Below are 11,785 nucleotides of genomic sequence, written 5' to 3'. Positions count from 1 at the left end.
ATGAAAATTAACAACTGGAATCTTGCTTTACTCCACCAACACCATCAACCCTGGCCTCTGCATGCACGATCATGGGTCTGCTTTCCTACGTGAGCTTACCGTCACCCATTAAAGAACCATTTTTAGCATGGCCTGTGTGGCAGGAACTATTCTCATACCATTTTAAAACAACCTTATTCTGCCAAGTCTTGTGATTGCTTGTTTATGCAAATTATCTTTTTTCTTATCATTGTGAGAATTATTTGTGGGCATCACTAATGTAGTAGATACAGAAAAATTATCTTTATTCATTTGGGGCATCAATCAAGGAAAGAAACACTTTACATAGTTAAAAGGCACTTAGCCGGGTGCAGGATTCATCATAAGTACTTGATAATTGTAAGTTATTTCTGTGATCGCCACCATCACTGCATCACAACACCTAGAAAGGAATCCATTATTTTGTGGTGGGAGATCACGAATCTGTTAAATAAAGCTGGGTACCGCCAAAACCTCAGCTACTTGCTCAGGGATACTGCATGCAGACACAAAGTGCATAAAGGACTCCCACACACGGAGTCCAAACTGGGTAGAGCATTGACTTATTTATTCACTCCATATTTATTTGATTCTGAGTAGACAGGGGATAGACAATGGGCAAAGCAAGTGTTCTGCTTCTCACAAAGCCTGCACAAGGGAAGAAAGCAAATAAATAAATGAGGTGCTCAGATGGAGAGAGGACTCCTTCTCCTCCCACCTCTACCTCCCGTTCATTCACTTTAAGTCTGAGTGTTTTGGTTTTTTTTTTAGAACTTGATGATCATGCGAGGGAGAAGGTGGGAGGGGTTTAGACCATAATCTCCATAATCTAGCCTTTAGATTCACCGTCAAATTAATACACAATCCAAGTGAAAACAGGGAACTGCAAAAGCAAGAACAGCTTCCAGACACATCTCCCAGTGGGCCTTCCTGGGACTTGACCTTCTCCTTTCTTATGTCTCCATCTTATTTATATTCCTCTCTTTTTCCTTTCTGTTCTGTTTCTTTATTATCCATCCTCTGAACTTGCCAAAACATCTATGAACGTGCTTTACCCCTGCTGCTTGGGGAAGGGCTGAGCAGGGCAACTTGTCCCTCCCTGAGGCTGCTCATGACCTTTGGCATGACCTTGGTCGGGGAGTGTCCCTTGCCATCTTCTCAGAGAGGTCTCCACCAGTATTCTGTGCCCTCCTTCCACTGCTCTTTTACTCTCATCCAACCTGATACTGCTGTAGCAAGACCCTGCCGGGGGCTCTCAGCCAGGCTGGGATTCCTCCATCTAGTAGGAAATGTCCTCGGCCTCCCCAACCCATCTCTGCAGCTTCCCACCCTGAGAAATTGAAGGATGTCAGTGAATTCTGGGTGTGATGCCTCCTTCTTTCATGTTGTCAGCCCTGAGCTCTCACGATGGAGAAACCAGGCAGCGCTACCACTTTGTAATAGTCATTTGACCCCAGAATGCAGCACATCAGTTAAAGCCACGGCTGCTAAATTATTTTTCTCTGACAGTCTGCTAACCACTCCGACTGGATGATGAAGGGCGCAGAGCGGCGTGAGGGTTGCGGGCCATTCATCACACCATGGCATGCCGCCATTCAGCGGGGCTCGTTATCCTCCCTCTCAGCCCCCTTGAGATGTGCACCTCTCAACTGGGTGGGGGCCAGCTATGACCATGGGTCTCAGGACAGGGAATCACAAGCAGTTTGAATTAAAACCTTGTCCCAATGGAGTCTGGATTCAGGGGGAAAAAAAAACAAAAGAAAAGATTTCAAGAATCACTGTAAATGCTGCCTAAACCCCGCCACCCCAGGAACTCTGCCTGTGCATCTGCCTGTCTGCACATCATGAACTCCTCGTCAATAGTGCATGGAATCTCCATCTATAGGTCATAGAACCATCTGTTCACCATGGACCCCCATCTATAGAGCATGGACCATCCACGTTCATCTTGCTTCCTACTCAGCCAGATCCCTGGTCCCAGGGGCAGCATGACTATGGGAGCATGACTCTTACTTTAAGTCCCTAGAGGTATGGCCCTTCATGATCTGTATACAACTTCTCTCCTAATAGCAGCCATGGGTGGAGCTAACCAAACATCTTCTCAAATCTGTACCTATGCTCTCAGAAAAATGTGGGCTTGGCCTCCATTGAGCAACGACACCTCCACTAAAGTCAGCTTTAGGAGCATGGTTGGAAGAATGCAATTTCTGCAACTTGGGTATTAAAAAACATCAGTATTTAGTATTCTTTGCCCAAATATCCAGGCTTTGCTACACACAGGCAGTCAGACTGGCAGGACAACAAACCAAAGTGTGTTTCAATGATCCACATGTCACTTCTATAGCTGCCAATAGATGCTGGGTCTGTTTAATGCTTTAACCAATGGCTGGGACTTACCAACAAAGCTTCAAAGCTGTCCTAGTAAGAATTCTCCTCTGTAAGTGATAGTCTGTGAAGATTGTTTCATGTGTGACAGCTCATTAGGAATAGCTAGAGTAGCATGTTTAAGATGCTGCTGGAAGAAATGTAGTAGGTTCTCCAGTGAGATCAGCAGTATGCATTCCAGAAAGTGCATCCTGGTTGGAGAGTCCTCCTGATTCCTAGTAGGAGAACTGCTCTGCCTGGGACTTGTACACCTTTAGAATATTGTGAGCTTTTCTCAGCCTCCACCTGGGGTAGTCCCACCAAAGAGCAGGTCACGGTCTTGCTTCCCAGCAAGAACAATTGTAAGGCAGCAACACCTGTGCCAACTTACCTCCAAAGCCTCCAAAGCCTGTGAACTGCATCTGTGGGCATAATCTTATTCATTGTGGTCATAATCCAGACCTGTTTGCAGTTGGGATTCTGAAACAATAAGTTCCAAAGCATGATATTCTCAATGAAGGTTTAAATCACAAGTGTGATTTTTCTATAATTGAATCCTCACCCTTTCCTGTACCTGGGAGTGTGTTGTAGAACCTGGGTAGCCTCATACTCTCAATTTCTTGAGATCCGACTCTTGGCGAGAGTGGATAAGCCAAATGTCCATTAAATTCTTTAAAGCATGGGGAAGATGTCAATGTTCAAGGTTTACTATGCTGATAGAGTGTGCAGGCCAGGGACTCCATAAATATCTGTTGATAACTGCAGTGCCCACCAGGAGATGGCTGGGAGGCTCTATCCAAATCCTTCATGTTTTCTTTATCTGCAACTAGTACAATATTCCTCTGGGCTAACCAGATACTTGGAAGTAAGAACGAGACCCCATAAGAATATAAATACACATGACCTTGGAAGCATAGTCATGAAAAATGATAAAATCACAAAACCTATTCTCTCTTCGGTCTTCACTTCCCACGCCTAGCGTGGAAAGAGTTGAATTCATAAAAGCATAAATTCAGCAATAAAAGCCTATTTTTTCAGTATTTCCTTTCCATGAAAACTTGTTAGAAAACAGAACAAAGGATACTATAGTAATACTATTTAAAAAAAAAATAAAAATCATCCTGGCACATAGTAACTCTAAAAAAAAAAATAGTTTATTGGGTTAGTTGTAGACTTCTCATTCATCATCAATTAATTATTTCTTTTTTTTAATTTTTTTTTATTTCTATGGCAAGCTCATTGGTGTTGATATGCCTGCAAAGAAAAGAGTTAGTCAAAGCAACTAAAATACACCTTTTGCTTGGAGTAAGAGAGGGGACACCTTTGAAACTAACTCATATAGATTGGCTGCTCGAATGGAGTCCTTTAAGGTCATTTTAGGGAAATTTATCCTTGTGGCTTCAGTTCTAGCTAAGTCTTCCATTGCACCACATGCTTGCTCAGTTCCTTATTCTTATTCTACGTCCTGCTCTTGGCAGCTATTAATATTAAATGGGGGGAAACAAAACATGAGAATACACAAAATAATTGAAAAGAACCACTTTTTAAGTTTTGAGCATTTTATAGCACATTTTGATCAGACTATTGTACATGGTCCCATTTCATGAAGTGTGTTCCTAGAATTATCAGTGGACCCGGGGACAAAGTCTGTGGCCACTTTAGCAACAGCTGCTCTACAGGACACAGATAAGCTGTCTGCACCATGTCTCTGTCCTGATCCTAAATGCCCAGGTGACCCCCAGCTGCCTTTGATCACTTCGCAGATTGTTTTTCTAGTCTCATTCCCTCCATGCTAATTCACCTTCTTTGAAAAGAAAGCAGCGTTCTTACTTTTGTAAAGCAGAACTATTCATTAATATCACCATAACAAATTAGCAATGGAAAGGTCCCCAAAGTTTAAATAGGCTTAAATTAAAAGTGAATAGGTGTGGAAATTACATTTGCCTAGCTTTGAAATAGCTTACTGCCCCCTGTGCCTGAGCTGGTTTACCTGAAAACAGATGTGCTTCTCTAGAGACAAGACATCCACCCACATGGGGTCCTCCTCACTAGGCTAGGGATAAGGGTCCCCTCACACTTCCTCGAAGCTCCAAGAAGAGACAGGAAGTGCTGACTCAGCCATTGGCCAAGTGTCAGCCTGAGACCCATTCCAGAATGCCATCTGAGCTGATGATACCCAGTGCAATGCAGCTCTCCAAGCAGAAAGGAATGATCCCGAATTCCCGATGATCTTCTCAAAAAGGTCGGATTTCCTTACACCGTGGCAAAAGCATACATTCTAGTTTTTAGGCAGCTGTAGTTTGACATTGTTATAGCTTTTCTTAGCTCTGACTTCCTAACGTCTCCCTGAAGCTCTGGGAGCAGGTCAGAACTCAAGGCATCCTAGGACCCACCAGAACAACAGACCATAATATGAACTCCACCTCAGGAGAGCATCTGTCCACAGAGAAACCCAAGCAAAACAGGCTTCGGCCTCCTGCTGAATCTCTAAACTTACCAGCCAACCTGGGGTCTCAGGAAATGTTTTTTCTGAGCTCTACGGGGGTTACCCGATGATGAGAGGCAACAAACAGCAGGTAGAAATGCCTCTTCTCCCTTGCCTTTCCCACTACTTAAAGACTTGAACCCTGACCACTCTCCTTAAAAAGTTGGAAGGCATCAGGAATCAAAAGTACCTCCTCCCATGGAACTGGCCTGAGCACAGCCTCAAAGATGGAGCTGGTTCCAATAGAGTTAGAGTTTAAAAGATACCTGAGCCACTGACTTGAGAGGATGTGATCATCAGCCCTAGAGTGGGGAGCTATCCCTCACCCATGAAGGATTTCCATCTAATTTTGTGGAGAAAGAAATAAAGAAAAAGGCACTCAAAGTTTACTTTCATTATATGTATTGTTGAAATTGAGCAATTTGTGTGGGCCTTGTGCAAGTATACTTATATCTGCTAATCACTCACCTTGAGGTAGCAGCACATACAAGTGCTTAAATGCCACCATTCGAGTCAGAGAAAATCAGCTTATTACGCCGACTGCCAACTCTGTGCTTCAGTCAACCCCATATTAAGCATCTCTCAATGTCCCATCCCTTGGCTAACCCATCTTTTAATATCCCCCTTCCCAAAGCAACCAAGATGATGAGATCTGATACAACGTAATCATCTTTGCTGTCTGAACTTCATCCCTACCTTTCATACCACCTAGTGTCAGGAAGTAAGTGTTTTAGTCAGCTATTCATTGCTGTGATCAAAAGACCTGACAAGAAAAACATAGAGGAGGGAAAGTTTGTTTCTGCTCATAGTTGCAGAGTTCAGTCCATGATCGGCCAACTCCATAGGTCTGGGCCCAAGATGAGGCAGAACATCAAGGCAGAAGGGGTGGTGGTGGAGAAGAGTGTCTCAGAACATGATGGCCAGGAAGCAGAGAGAGTCTGTTCATCAGGGACAAAATATAAACCCCAAAGCCATGCCTCCAGTGACCCACCTCCTGCAGCCACTCCCTATCTGCCTACAGTTGTTGTCTAGTTAATCTATACCAGTGGATTAATCCACTGATTAGGCTACACCTCACCCCTCTTATAATCTAATCATTTCACCTCTAAAAATTCTTGCACTCTCTCACACATGACTTTTGGAGGGATACCTCATAACTAAACAATAACTGAAAGAGAGTAGATAATGTCGCAGATTGTTAAATAATGATTTGCATAATTCATGATTTGCATAAGTATGAATGTATGAGCCCCTGGCTTGGACCCAGCCCACATAAACATCGGGCAGATTCTTTGTCAGAAAGTGTGCATTTCAGTGACCCATCATGGAAGAAAGGACACTACCTGCATTGGTGGCCTGACAGCTCATCCATTCAGCATTTTCTAAAAGAAAGGAAAGCCGACTTCTCTAACCCACAGAATGGAGCCTCCTGGGCGAAGGGGTGTGAGGCTTTCAGGGCTATACCCATGAGTAAATGTGCCACCCTCTATGCTGCACTCCTCTCCCAGAAGCTCAGGCTGCCTGGTCAGCCTTGAGTACCCACAATCAGTTCACTCTCTGAACTAGTCACCAACCAAGGAGGAACAGTTCCTTGGCTGCCTTTTTATAGATTAAAAAATAGTCTTTGTTTAGCTGTGAAAATGCCTTTCACGGCCACTCAGCCTTGGGAAGGGAGGGAATCGTTCTGCCCACAGAGAGCAGTCACTGGCGTGTGCAATGGCAGAAAAACCCGCGCAGCCAGGTGAATCCAGGGAAGGTGGACTGGTGGCACCTTGGCCTTGGCACTGGCTTTGTGCCCACCCTTGCCTCTCTCTGAGGTGTGGGGGTGTGGCCCTGGGAACAGGTGTTTAAACTGGGTACTGTGAATTTGGATCTGTGAAGGGAAATATTAGCAATGTAAACTGTGCTCATAAAGACCCTAGGAGAAGGAACCAGAGCCTTGGCTTTCACCACGTGGGACGAATGTGAATTCCACATTCTTTCTGAGCATTCCTCATGTGCTGGGGCAACGAGAATGTGCCTTTCCTATTAGATAACATGATGGATTTCCATCTACAACCCGGTACACCTTAGAAAGAAGAGAACCTGTGGCCAGTTCCTGCCAGGGCTTGTCTTATCTCCTTGCCCAGGTATTACCATCCCCTTTGGGTAGAAACTAGTTGTTACAAATTTGTTTTCATAAATAAATCTCATGGAGGCTGATCACGAGAGTTTCTTATTTCAAAGCAGGTTGAAGGTTCGGAAATTAATTTGTTTAGAAGCTGTCTGTTTACCGCTATGAACCCTTATTTATCCTGACATTCACTGTTTTGTTATTTCACATGTGTATACGATCATCAAGGGCTTGAAGCAGGGCAGGCCCTGGAAGGGAGTTCCTGACAATAAAGCCAGAAATCAATTATTAGAGATGATGTCAAATTTCTCTTGCTGAAATGATATTAGTGTATAACTTGAGTAAAGGATTGAATAGAAACTAGTTATGTAGGAACTCAGCCCTTCTGTCCCAGAAAATGCTCAATAATTCTATAACTCCCTTAGGAGGAGAAAGAGGAAATTCTTTCTGAATTTTAAAATTGACTGAATTCACTGAGGTGAATTCCCATTTCTTGAATTGGGTTGCTCTGTAGATACTTGGTGTGAGAAAAGTGTAGGGAAGGGAGACAGAAGAGACTCAGGGTGCTTTATCTGGAATCAAGATATCATCCTGAGAAGGGGCTTCTCCTCCAGGTTGGGGCCACCTTTGTTCCTCCAAAAACAAACATTGAAACCCCAAGTCCTCTCACTGTCCTTCTGGGCCAGATAAGTACCCTGGCATGCTCAGCAAGCTGGGACAAGCTGGACCTCCCACAGACGAGACCTCCTGGTTCCAGTAACCAGGCATCCTTATGGTTTCTGTGGAGTTCTGTCATTTCCACCTACACACCCTGGACTGGCTCTTCTCTGAGCTCAGCTCCAAGATGGAGCTCTGGGCCTACCCTCTAGCAGCCGGGTTCCCAGGATGTCCTTGCAGCCTGGGAAAGCTCTCTGCTTCTCTGCAGTTGTGCTCTCCCCTCCTCTGCAAACGCTTGACACCATTTGAAGTAGGCATTGTTTGGTTTTCCTTCTTTCAGCACCTCCACCTCTTGTGGCCACAAATACCCTCTTGTGGCCCACAGAGGAGGGCAGGGTGGCCTGTTACAGAAGGAAAACACCCTCCTGCAGATCCAGCCATCCCTGAACATTGCCAGCCTTTCTTCTTGTCCTGTTTTCTCAGAAGAGGAACTGACATCCAGAACAATAGTACAGACCACTGTTACTACACATGAAAAAAAATATTAGAAAACCCCTCTTTAATTAGGTATTGAAGGCTTTTCAGACACTTAAGACATATATATACACATATATATATACACAACATTTAATATGCTTTTATGTGTGCAAAAGATGCATTATACAAGTTACATACAATGCATAATATGTTTATATGACATACATTTATACAACCTATATACAATGTACCCTGAACATTTACACAATAGCTTCTACCACTTTTCTTTCTATTGAAACATAATTGGTGAAATTTAAGGAAAAAGATTCTACAAATATGTATTTCAATCCATATAATCCCAACACTATGTTTGGAATTTTCAAATGTAATTAATATAACTATTCGTTAGTTAAGTAGAGTTTAAGGCCAAACTTCAAGGATCATCTCATCATTTTATAATTACAATCAAATACAATGGTGATGGCAACATTAGTAGCTAATATTTTGGGGGCACTTCCTCTGTGTTGCCTTTTATTCTAAGGACTTTACGTGTAACAGCACTTTCAATCCTCAAATAAAACCTGTGAGGTAGACACAAATGATGTTCCCATTTTTCAGATGAGGGCATTGGGGCACAGAAAAGCTATGCCTCTTGCTCACAGTCTAGCTGCCATGCATTAGCACTGGGAGAATAATTACAAATAGGTCAGGTTAGGACTGGAGCAGTGAACTTGTCCTCGGGATGCCAACCCGCCATATTCTCCCAGCCTCCAATGGCTTCATAGGCTTATGAAGGGATGAAACATTTAGTTTAAAGAGCAGCTTGTGACTTGGTATGAATGACCCCAAAAGTGTTTGTTATTACTTCCAAACTTGGAGATGTCACTGTGGACTAACAAAAAGGAGTTAATTGAATGCAGAGGCTGACTATGTGAAGGGGGAAGGTGGGAAGGTGGGGTGCGGACACACAACTCGGTCTCATGTAGGCAGGAGACCCCTGACTATGTGGAAGCCTTGTATAAGTGCTTGAGAGGGAAGCCTGGAGGGTCAAGGCCACTTGACCACCCCTGGATTCAGATCCTATCACGCATCCTCGATGCAGCTCTCTGGCTCTGGCAGATGCCTCCATGGGGAAGGGAGCTGGAGGGAGCCCACCTATAGCTCCCCCCAGGGAAGATCGCTCTTGTCAGCAGGGAGCCTGCAGCCTCACTGGCATAGACAGGCTTTGTTGGTGTGGCCTGTCCCTCCTTCCTTTGGGATTCATCGTTACATTGAAAAGGAGAGAGACAGCAGAAAGGAGATGGCAGTGGGAGAATGCCAGCATTTAAATGAGCCAGAGAAAGAAAAGAAGAATACCTCAGAGACAGAGGAAAGAGTCCCCAGGCACGGGGAGCCAAGGGGACACAAGGACGAGGACAAAAGCACACACAGGGGACTGCCAAGGTTGCCTTTGCCTCCTCAACCCCAGAGGACACCCAGGGAAGAGCCCCGCTCCCTGGAGACTTCTCTCATTCACCAGTTGCAGCCAAGCCTCCTGCTGTGCTTCGTCTCTGCAGCCCCAGCCCAGTGAGTTGCTGGGCTGTTTTCATTTGCACCCTGTCTCTGTGCTGTCACACTTGCCCCTAGCTCAGTTTATGCTTTTTGTTGAGAAAGCCCTCAGGACCAAGCAAGAGCTCTGGACACACCAGGGGCCTGAGGTCACATGGTGATGGCAGAGGCCACATTAAGTCCAAAAGTCAGCATCTGGAATCAGGACCCCACCCTTGGGCTTCGTATCCTAAACTTCTGCTCATCTTTGTGTGGGCTCAGGCTCCCTGGGAGACCAATGACAGAGTGGGGCATGTAGGAGGTTCGCTGGGGTTGAAGGAAGTGAGGGAAGGGAAGCAGAATTCTGCAGGGAAGTTCCTCAGACCCATGGAGAGAAGAGGGGAAGGAGCACAATTGGGCTGAGACACCACGTGCACCAGACAGGTTCTGGGCCAACCCCACAGGGAGCTCCAGCACAAGCACTGACCTGACCACTCCAGGTGTTCCTGGACTTGGCCATTGCCTTCAACAGCCCAGGAAGGACAGCAGCTTGAGCACCTGCAGATGAAAAGGTGATACCCAGGATATGGACCCCTGACCACTCACCTGCAGATTGCAGCCTTCAGGCCAGCAGCCCCGACTGGCTATCTAGAAAAACCCAGACTCCTGGGACCCCATCCTGAATCAGCATTTGATAAAAGCAGGCAATAAAGTTTTCTTTATAAATGTCAAAGATTATTTCCAGGAAGCTTAAAGTGATGGATGAATGTTCTTCCCCATGAAAAACAATTTGGTAGCCACTCCCATCCCATCTCCTGATAACACAGTGTACCCCCACACTTGCCAGGACCGGATGGGCACCATCATGCCAGTGCCCTTGGCTCATTTCTTCTCTGTCTTCTTTCACATTCACTTTTCAACTACCCTGGATTCTCTTGGCTAGCAATCCTGTATATCCTAAGGCTATACTTAATGTCTTACATACCTCTGACCCCAGGGGAGTAATTTTTATATGTGCATTCTGTTGGCAAATTTTTATGTAATGTTTATTACGTGCCAATTTTGGTAAACATTTAGATAATGCCCTATTATGTGCCAGAACTGACTGAAGTGTCCACAGACTTGCCAATGGTCACATAGCTAATGAGCACCAAGAGTTGAGCTTAGAAACTCAGCCCCTGGACCCCTGCCATCTATGCCTTCCAGCTCTCTTCTAAGACAGTGATACATTACACAGCTGTTTGTCCTCGGGAGAAGCTTAGTATGGCCTCCTGAGCCAAATACCTGCATCCACACACCTGCTGTGATACCTACGTCCCTTCCACCCTTGGATCCTTGATTCCTTGCCTATAAAAGCTCTCCAATGACAGAAGAGCCAGGAGATTCAAGTGGGTTAACACAAGGGCTTAGAATAGCATTTAGCACACTGCAGACCCTATGGAGGCATCTCTCATTCTCATTCCAGGAAAACCAGCTCTGGAAACATGACATCTATGAGCAGATGTGCCTTTTTGGAGAAAGGAAAGGGAGACATAGTCCAAGAAAAACTTGCATGAGCTCTCCTAATGTAGGGAGAGAGCAGCTCCTAAAATGCTGAGGGGCAGCAGAGGGCTGGCTGGGGAGGTGAAGATCTGGGGTCTTGACAGCTTTTGGCCACTCCTAAGAGGGCCCCTGGCTCCCTGGGCCTCAGTTGCCTTGTCTTGGAAGTAAAGGACAGTGATTGAATGCTTACTTTCAGCTCTCACGTTCTGAGAACATAAAACCTCATATGAGATGCCATCTGTCAGTGTGATGTATACAGTATGGGAGAAATACGCTGGCGGCCACTTATCTGATAGCATTTAAAGAGCAACAAACAAACACATCACCATGTTGACATGCAATCTGCATCATCTTGCCCAAAACCAAAACTTGTATTTTCTCACTCCAGTGGTGCTTTCTATTAAAATCTAGTTTTCTAAATCAGAGGAAAGACTGAGGACACAAAGCAGGTGGGAGAAGGCAGAGATAATGCTCTTGCTCTCACCTGATGGTTGTGTGGACTCTGGCTGGCTTAAGGGGAACCCGCTGCCCCCTGTACAGCATGCAGAAATGGGGATAAAGGTGAAACTTCTGAGGATCTTTCACCTCTAACAGTCTCATTC

At 45.1% G+C, this 11,785-nt stretch overlaps 1 protein-coding gene across 4 annotated transcripts in view; it reads left to right on the top strand.

Annotated features, from left to right (window-relative positions):
• Adarb2 (adenosine deaminase RNA specific B2 (inactive)) overlaps window positions 1-11,785 on the top strand; it is a 476,030-nt gene that overhangs the window by 330,237 nt on the left and 134,008 nt on the right. The gene's annotated exons all lie outside the window — the stretch shown is intronic.

This window comes from Marmota flaviventris, chromosome 12 (assembly GCF_047511675.1).
Source record: "Marmota flaviventris isolate mMarFla1 chromosome 12, mMarFla1.hap1, whole genome shotgun sequence".
In the NCBI taxonomy this organism is placed as follows: Eukaryota; Metazoa; Chordata; class Mammalia; order Rodentia; family Sciuridae; genus Marmota; species Marmota flaviventris.
Note: the sequence above shows the minus strand (reverse complement) of the source record. Positions and strands in the feature narration are given on the sequence as shown.